This window comes from Pseudorasbora parva, chromosome 5 (assembly GCF_024679245.1).
Source record: "Pseudorasbora parva isolate DD20220531a chromosome 5, ASM2467924v1, whole genome shotgun sequence".
Lineage (NCBI taxonomy): Eukaryota > Metazoa > Chordata > Actinopteri > Cypriniformes > Gobionidae > Pseudorasbora > Pseudorasbora parva.
The window spans coordinates 44,389,335-44,399,404 of NC_090176.1; the positions used below are offsets into that span (position 1 = coordinate 44,389,335).

At 39.4% G+C, this 10,070-nt stretch overlaps 1 long non-coding RNA gene across 1 annotated transcript; it reads left to right on the top strand.

The window, feature by feature from the left end:
- The first annotated feature begins 4,994 nt into the window (after positions 1 to 4,994).
- Positions 4,995 to 8,146, top strand: LOC137076174 (uncharacterized). The gene is made up of 3 exons (XR_010905222.1): positions 4,995 to 5,908; positions 6,174 to 6,494; positions 8,023 to 8,146. It is a non-coding gene; the product is annotated as an uncharacterized lncRNA (long non-coding RNA).
- Positions 8,147 to 10,070: the final 1,924 nt, after the last annotated feature.

Sequence of the window (10,070 nt, forward strand, 5' to 3'; positions counted from 1 at the left end):
TCTGCTACACACTCAAAAGTATATACCTTTTCTTCACAAAAAGAGTACATACTTTTAGGACGTAGTATAAGTAGGCGAATTGGGACGCAGCACATATTTGCAGCAGGCACAATGATATTACGCAGCGCCTGAAAAAAAGACTAACTTCCATAATCAACTTGACAAACTCCTTGCACAGAGAGCATGCTGGGGATTATTTTCAGGCACTACGTAATATCATTGCATTATGCCATTCTTTATTTTGGACATAAAAATGAGAAATTTAAAGGTGCTATAAGCAAGTTTTGTTTATTGCACTAAAGCACAAAAATGCCATAATGTGTTTTCAGAGATTTAGGAACCATGCTGAGTTCACATACGTGTTTCTCTGAAATACATTGCTACAGCCAGTTATTCTACTTTTGAAATTTGCAATCCAGGTCAGAATGTCCAGGCCTTGTTTTGGACTCTGTGATCCCGCCCACTGCCAATTTACCGAACAGTATTTCGACATCCCGGGTTGGCAGAAAACTTTGCAGCCACATAAGTTAGCAAACAAACTAGATCAGAGATTGCAGATTCTACTCAACTTATTTGAGATTTTATTTATAATGCACTTTTTCAAAGTTTCAAAGTTTTTTCAAAGAATTTCAAATTGCAACAATGGAAAAGGGAAAAATAACAAAAAAATTATAAAAAGTAAAAAATAAAGAAATAATAATAATAATAATAATAAATAATATGAATATATAATTCGACTTTGTTCCATAATCGATTAATTTTGCAACATCGACACTTATTGAACTAATCGAATCAACACTGGACTGACTGAAAGTGAATAATGACACTATTGTCTTGTGTAGAACTGCTAGGCTGAATTTAACTCATTTCAACGGATGAACTTTACATAGTTATTTAACTGAATTTAATCTACACTGAACTGAACAATGCCTATTAATTAATCATAACTTTCCTGTTTCTCAGCATTTCTCATTTCCGTTTAAGGTTTTTAAGTAAAATATTTGGGGTTTTATTTAATTTCAGCTTGAATTTAATTTACAGAATGATTTTTAATAGTTTTAGGAAACAATAACAACACTGATTTTCTGGTAAAATATGCAATAAAATTGAATTGAAACTGCAGAGACAAACCACAAACCATTCCTTGAAGATGGTCGGTAAGGCAGTGCTTTGCAAGAGACATTTGACAGTTCTAAGTATTATCATTTAGAGGTTTTCTCGGATGATTAAAACAGGAATTTGTGGAAACTGTGGCACAGTGGTTAATATAAAAAGCCATTGTGCTCACAATGGGGTTTAAATATGTCACATTCAAGCCCACTTTGTCATATTTAACAAATATCAAAATCAGTCATTCTGATTAATATTTGCAGTGCAGGAAAAGTCTTTTAGAACTCACATCTTTCAAAGATCACATTCATGCAACATTTTCCTTGTCACATGTATAAAAACTCTTCACATCCAAAAAAGTCCAGGACATTTTCAGTTTTAAGCTGTCATAAGTAAGTGAGGAGTTATTCAAATTAAACATGAGTCGTCCATGCATTTAAAGTGTCAAATGTATTATACATCATATGTCATGTTGTCTGGGTGTGGGGATAAACACTATTTAAGCTTTTGGCTCTTAAAACTCAATTTAATTAAGAGGCACAAGCAAAAGGAAACACCCACTCTCACATTATAACAATAACCTGCTTGATGATGATTGTTCTCTGACGTCAAAGCGTGTGAGCTGTCAAGATTAAAAACAAATGTTTGTAAATGACAAATCACGGTCATTGGGTAAATCTCAAAACAACATTTCACCACAAAAGAGTCAGTGAAGTCTATTGTAGGAACATCAAGCTTTCTTATCTTATCTTAATGACAATCAAGCACAAAATGACCTTAAAGTATTATTACCATTAGTTACTTTTGAGTTTTTCTTTAAATTATTCTCATCATTCTCAATAATGAATCTCATTTTAATCTCTTTACTGTAATACTGTTATTAACATAAATAAAGTATCAAGGCATAAAGCATTAAAAATGACAGGTTTTGTAAAATTCATCCCATTATTCTCTTATCAAAGGCTGACGCCTGAATTGTAAAAATGTGAAGGTATAACGTTTGGTATTTTAATGCTGCTGCTATTAACACACTTGACTGATGGCTGTTTACATTCATGGACACATGACCCGCATCCACCCCCGTATCAGATGTGAGTTTCTGCCACAGCATAAAGCATTGAATGAAAGAGGGATGAACTGAAATACTGGAGTTCATCAAAAGAACAGTGGCTATGTTCCCAAAACACTGATTTGACTCCACATACAGCAAAAGAATATGAAAAAATATAGAAAAAAATACATTCAGTACAAAAAGAGACTGTTTTACCGCTTATATTTGTATGACTATAGACCTTATGCACTAGAGAAACAAGCGTGCAGACATATTTTGTCTTTGAAATCCCGTTTTTGTGGTAACTCTTTATATTTATAGCTGATGAAGTGGATTTACTTATTGTAAAGTTAACGAAAGTTCTCATGAGCATTGTAGTGTTTGAAGCCGATTTCAGCCATTTGCTAAAATCAGTTAAGTTCATTTTTTTTCCTCATTAATGTCCACACAGCACCTTATATTGACAGAAAAACACAGAATTGTTGACATTATTGCAAATGTATTACAAAAGAAAAATTCAAATATCAGATGGTCCTAAGTATTCAGATCCTTTGCTCAGTATTTAGTAGAAGCACACTTGATCTAATACAGCCATACGTCTTTTTGAGAAAGATGCAACACGTTTTTCACACCTGGATTTGGGGATCCTCTGCCATTCCTCCTGCAGATCCTCTCCAGTTCTGTCAGGTTGGATGTAAACGTTGGTGGACAGCCATTATCAGGTCTCTCCAGAGATGCTCAATTGGGTTTAAGTCAGGGCTCTGACTGGGCCATTCACGAACAGTCACTGAGTTGTTGTGAAGCCACTTCTTCATTATTTTTGCTGTGTGCTTATAGGGTCATTGTCTTGTTGGAAGTTGAACCTTCGGCCCGGTCTGTGGTCTTGAGCACTCTGGGGAAGGTTTTCGTCCAGGATACCACTGTACTTGTCCGCATTCATCTTTCCCTCGATTGCAACTAGTCGTCCTGTCTCTGCAGCTGAAACACCCCCACAGCATGATGCTGCCACCACCATGCTTCACTGTTGGGAGTGTATTGGACAGGTGATATTTTTCTCCACACATACTGCTTAGAATTAATGCCACAAAGTTTAATCTTGGTCTCATCAGACCAGATAATCTTATTTCTCACCATCTTGGAGTCCTTAAGGTGTTTTTTTTTTTTTTTTAGCAAACTTTCATGTGTCTTGCACTGAGGAAAGGCTTCCGTTGGGTCACTCTGCCATAAAGTCCCGACTGGTTTAGGGCTGCAGTGATGGTTGACTTTCTACAACTTTCTCCAATCTCCCGATTGCATTTCTGGAGCTCATTCACAGTGATCTTTGGGTTCTTCTTTACCTCTCTCACCAAGGCTCTTCTCCCTCATTAGCTCAGTTTGCCTGGATGGCTAGCCCTAGGAAGGATTGTGGTCGTCCCGAACGATTTCCATTTAAGGATAATGGAGGCCACTGTGCTCTTAGGAACCTTAAGTGCAGCAGGAATTTTTTGGAACTGTGGCCAGATCTGTGCCTTGCCATAATTCTGTCTCTGAGCTCTTCAGGCAGTTCCTTTGTCTTCATGATTCTAATTTGCTCTGACATGCACTGTGAGGTGTAAGGTTTTATATAGACAGGTGTGTGGCTTTCCTAATCAAGTCCAATCAGTATAATCAAACACAGCTGGACTCAAATGAAGGTGTACAACCATCTCAAAGATGATCAGAAGAAATGGACAGTACCGGAGTTAAATATGTGTGTTACAGCAAAGGGTCTGAATACTTAGGACCATGTGATATTTTCTTTTTTACTTAAATGATTTTAGCAAATAGCTGCAATATAACAGTGAAAAATATAAGGCGGTCTGAATACTTTCCATACCCACTGTAACATTGCTAGCATAGCAACATGCTAACACACACTTGAAATTAATCAGTCAAGTCTTTCATGTGCTTTACACAAAGATTTTCTCCATATGTAGAGCGTTCCAAATCAATCACTTGCAAGGTTTCATTTCAGTTAGAGTGCTGCCTTAAAAGGCAGTAGACAGCAAGGCAGCTTGCTAGTCGTTATGTTTGGTTAATGGAGTTCTGTGCACCGTCTAACCCTTGACACTCCTCTGACTTCACAAAACGCAGTGGAATGAGACGTCAGGAGGTCCTGGAAGTGTTTGTAACAACCAGAACCTCTTAGGTGATTGTACTCTACAGGTCTATATCGTCTCTGAACAATCTTCACCTATTGTTCAGCAAAAAAGCTTCCCTGATGTGCTTTGAATCAAACTGCACCTTCTTACTCTTGTCCTACGTGGTCTTTTGAGTCGATAATCACAATCATCATGACGACAATCATACGGGATAAGTGGACCTCTATAGATAACGCATCAGTTTTTATTTGTAGTCTTTGTCGCAGCTCTTTTCTGTCTCGGTTTGTCTGTCTGTGTGTCTGTCTCTATGTGAGACCTTCAAGTCATTCTTTTACAGCCGTAATCATTCCCTCCAAAGCCATTTGTATGGCGGTGTGTGTTGCCATGGCAACGTCTTTCATCATTTTAGTGCTGAAAGTGAACATGAATAATGATTTATTTACACACACATTGTCCCATTTTATGCATTTCTATTGATCAGAACTGTTTTATATGAAACAAATGGCTAAATCAACCCTACTGACTGTCAACAAACATGCTAATGTAATATCTCATTACACATAAAAGAAAAATGAAGAGAGTAATTTTCCACTTAATACAATTTTAACAAAATGTGGAGATCTCTTTACAGAATATGGCATATGTGTAGCAAGCATCTGAACAATCAAAATCACTTTTACGTGACATAGAGAAGATTTAGAGTAATCAGAGCCCTGTCATAATAATCTGTCATTCTCAGAATATACTAATTTCAGGCAATTCCTATGTGATGAAATGAACTAATGAGAAATTTGTTTTGTTCCTATGCTAATGCAGCAATGATTAAGCTGTTTTACATTGTAGAGTGTAATCCAATAGACCGGTAACCCAGAAGAAGTGATCATTAAGATTCAGCCTATTCATGCCGCGGATGCTCCGTAGGCAGGAGATGATGTGCCCTTCCCCCTAATGAATGAAAATCAGCCATGCCTGACTGCAACAGCACCAAAAAAAAAATCCCACAATCCTCATTCCATTCTTATTTACAGAAACAAGATATAGGGGTGCTGCTATTTTAGGGAAGGTGCTCTTGTCTCGGACTGGAGCATGTTTGCTGATTTGGTTCTCCTCTGAAAACCCTTCACGGTATCTCAGAGTGTGTCAGCCTAATAACCCCTTATATTTCACAAACAATCATGAAATTTTTATCAGCACGCTGCCTTTTGCAGCTGCGCTGGAATGAGAGGATTAGAGCTCGTTGAAACTAGGCTGCCGTGCGCGAGGCGAGCGCGGGATGCTATAGTGCACAGGTTAATTTCATTAAACCGCCAACTCGGGACCGGGAGATGCCGCCGGGGGAGCTTATCTTTCAGCTGGCCAACGGAAGAAAAGTCTCTGTAAAATGCGACTCGAGCAGCCGGCTTCATGATGGGTTTTTCTGAAGATAGACGTCTCTGGGAAGCTGGTGTACGGCAGGGGAATCTCGGCCCCCGGTGGCCAGGATAATGATGCTGGCGAGGATGTGAGAAAAAGATTCTCTCTCCTTCTCCCTCTGCGTTTCTACGGCCGTGGAAAAGGAGGGGGAAATCGCTGATCCGTTTCCAGCCAGCGGATTCCATTCGAGGAGTGACACTTACGACGTACACAGGTGCCCGTTTCTTTCGAGTGTGGTAGTGAAGACGTGTAAATGTTTGTGTATAAATGATTGAGATTAGAGATGTCTAGAAAAGACAGCGCAGCCTCCGTCATAGATTGATTGAAAGGGTGAAAGAGCAAGAGGGAACAGATTCAGAGAGGGTGATAGATAATCATAAGGCACACCGCTGCTTTTCCGGACATTGGGAGAGAGAGAGAGAGTGAGAGAGAGAGAGGGAAACATTTGTGTGACGTGTGTGTGTGTGTGTGTGTGACAGCGTTCCCTCAGTGCGTAGCCGCGAGACAGGTCTGCGCTGACACTCACTCCAGCGGGCTGATGCACTGTGGATCTGCGAGCAGGACCCTCTGGGAGACGTGTGCCGCTCGAACTGCCGGAGATGCTTTAAGACTCGGAGCTCTGCATTACACGTGTTGAATCGCATACCTGCGTATCCCTCTGCGTCTTAGAACACTCCACACGCTCGTGCATTCGTGCAAACCATGGAGTCTCTGGCCAACGACACGGACGGGCTGGAGAACTCCTTGGAGTACTCCAAGTGCGACCAGACGGAGAAGATGTGGATTAGGCTGAAAGGAATGTAAGTGCTTCTTGTTTCATATTCTTTCATCAGCATGACTGGAAAACCTGGTTTGATTCCCGGCCAGGGAGAGAATGACAGATCTGTTTATGAGCGGTATGGTTGTGTTCACTGTACGCTGTGATGCTAGGAGTGAGTGAATCTTGACTCTTGGGGCGGCAAGTGTGTGAATGTAATACTAATGAGGCTGTCAAGCCCAATCAAGCAATGTTGTTGTTCACATACTTGCTTCTGCTGACAGTTTTGGTTAATGAATTCCAATCAGTCTTGTAGGGTTTGGGTTCAGCTGTGTTTGGATTGTGTCACTTCATGGTGAAGCAATCCAATCCCTTATTTGTTTGGATTTAATTTTAATGAAGAATGAGAAATGTGGATGTTGCATTTCGCATTTCACCACCAACTCTGTAGTTATTACAATTACAGCTAATAGTAGTACTGTACACGATACTCAAATTTTATGTTCGTTTAACATTCATTTTGTGATAACTAGTCATTTGTGAAACATCAAAGTTAACTTATTTTTCAGCCACAATAATTAATAATAGAGTATCTATCAAAATTTTTATTCAAAACAGAAATAAAAGCATGCATTCTTGGACTCTTGGATACAATGCACACTTCACCACAAACACTATAGTTAGTACATTCCGCAATGAAATTATATACTTTGTCTCTGCTGTTTTCTAGCATAAAAATTACTTTTGGCAACACTTAATTTTACGATGACGTACTTACATGTTACTACATGTGCTTACTATAGTATAACAGGAAATGATGTACAATTTCAAGTAACTATCCCTAAACCAAACCCTAACTCAATGGTAAGTACATGTATTTCATTAAAATGTCATGTTTGAGTAAGTACAATGTAACTACGTCATCTTAAAATAATGTGTAACCTTTCTTTCTGTTGTTCTGGTCATTGCTAGAACATAATATGCCTAACCTTTAGTCTGATGTTAAATGCATTGGTGCTGGAGCAGAGGGCACTCTAATCATGCGCTGTGACCTATAACAGAAACAAATTTGTAGGAAGTCGGAGTCACTGAATGGTTGATCCCGGGATTTAAACCAGTGTAGTTCCATCACCTCCCTGCAAAGCTCATCCAAGCCTCTTTGGATCTGTTCCTATAGATCGTTCGTATTGTTTTGGGATGCGCTGATATGTCCCCTATACTGCTCAACATCCAGGACACAGTTGTTCCTTGGAAACTCCTAGCTGGAATAAAGAATTAAGAGCAAAATTATTTATTTAGGCTGTTTAATAATAATCAAATGATTTGCGATACATCCCAATGCGCTGTCGATTTTCAAACCGTCAGTAAATGCATCCGATAACAGAAGCTTAATGTGATAACTAATTCACTGCAATGGGAAAGTGAGAATTTCTTGAGATGCTTTGTTCACAGTGGAAAGAGAGCATGCTGTTCTAGTCAGTCCTGTACTTTACACACGTAAAAGTACTTTCTCCCATGGCATGTGCTCATTATGGACGCAAGCTAATATGTGCTTCCATTTTTTTTTACAGGCAGAAGTACAAAAGCACATCTCAAAGGTAAGTCCAAAGTTGGTCTCTATTTGTGTCAAAGCATTTCATGCATGACAAGTAATGCAGGCTAGATGAATCGAACCACAATCTTGTCACTCCAGCTGGGTCACTAATGGTTTCATTGCCACCTCCATAGTGTGGGGGTTGTGTAATGGGCAAAGATCTGGTGTGCTAACGTGAGGGTTGCAGCTGAAATCAAGATTAAATGTGCTGATCAAGGAGCTGGAGAGATATTGACATTACAATCCAGTGCTTTCACCTGTGCCAATGAACATGGTGCTTCAAGGAGACCGTCCCTGTAATTAGGCTCCAATGGCTAAGCATCTCCAGACAAAACATCAACCAGGAACAAACGTCTTCCGTTTCCATGTGCGACAGCCCACACAATACAAACTGCACTCGCTGTCTGATGCTGTCTTATGATGTACGGATTACAGAAGTGGGGCAGCTCTGGAATGGAACGCTGAAGAGATTAACGCAATGCGTGCATGGCAGCTCTGTATTGATATTCCTAAAACATTCTGGTCAGGGTTTGTTCTAAAGCCCTGACACCAAGTATTGAACTAGTGCTATTGATTCAGACTAAACCATTTAACATGCACAATAATTCCGAACCGTTTTGTGGACAATTTTAGCCTCGGGTGTGCTTTTGGGCAATTCGAACTTTAATGGAACATTGATAGAACACTTAGAATTCATAATGTAACCAACAGCGCCAACGTCATCATAGTAGCCACATTCTGAATTATGATTGCTCTTCTTTCTTACATCAATGCAAATAATGATTTGTGATCGTTGCGGTTCACTGTCACAAAGAAAATGTTCCAATACCTAGTGAGCTGCTAACTGCCTACATAGAGTGCCCCCTACATAGGCAGCATCCAAAACCTGAGATGGAGACTTGACTCACAAATGATTTACAATATTAACATAAATCTTTTTAATTTCTTAATGTGCACAGATTTTTTTCATGAAAAATTGGGCTTTTTGAAACAATTTTCACTCAGAAATGGCAAAATTTCACAAATAATTACAAAGAAAGAGATAATAGTTTCATTATTCAGCTCAAGTTAGTTCAATGTTGATTCAGTTCAGTTATTGTCGATGCTGCCTCACTTGGTTTTGGAAAGAACCATGTTGCAAATATGTTCGTCTAGCGCATGTTTACATAAAAAACAATGGAAAAGCAGCGCAGAAAATGCGTTCTAAACAGCTTGGTTGTGATTTTGACTTAACAAGCTCTTCTACGCATTGAGCTGCTCTTTTTCGGAAAATCATTAAAACGCAACAATTCTTACATCATCGTTGTATCTCGTGCTCCACTGAAAATAATCATTAATTAATAGTGTTTCTTCAAAGTACTTATATAGTACAGATGTAGCACATAAATAAAACACACTTCAATGCATTTTTTCTCTCTCACACACATACATACACAAAGCATTACTGACTTTGAAGGGCCCTGATGCCTTCACTGGCCCTCCTCTATGTGGAAACCTCTGTCAAGCTCTTATGCGCAGGCCAATCAGAGCAGTCTGGTTCGAGTGAAGTGGCCCTTACACACCCCCACATTACTGCCTCTAATGCTAAACACTCGCCTGCCCTCAGTAACAGCCCCACGTTTATGTAATGCACGCTGAGAGGTGCTACTCAACAATGGCCTTCCTTCAAAGCACAGCTCTCCACTATCAGTTAGGCGGACCCCAGCGTGTGTACTTCAGAGAATCTGTGTTGAGGAAAACAACATTTCTGCATCAGTATTCACCTCAGGAAACAAGAGTCGATTGGTAATTCATGTGTCAAAATCGGTCATTTCCTGCAGGTGCGAGAGGTTTACGTGGAAAACAGTAGTTACTGTAAATGGGTGAATGTCAGGAACAAGTCCAGGTCACATTTCACCCCAAAATCAACAGAAAGAAGTAAGAAATTATAATTAGTTTGAAGACAATGAAACCTTCTTATGGACCATTGTGCTTTTTTGTGACATTAGTGTCATGAAATGTCCTCCTGAAATGATATAGTATTAG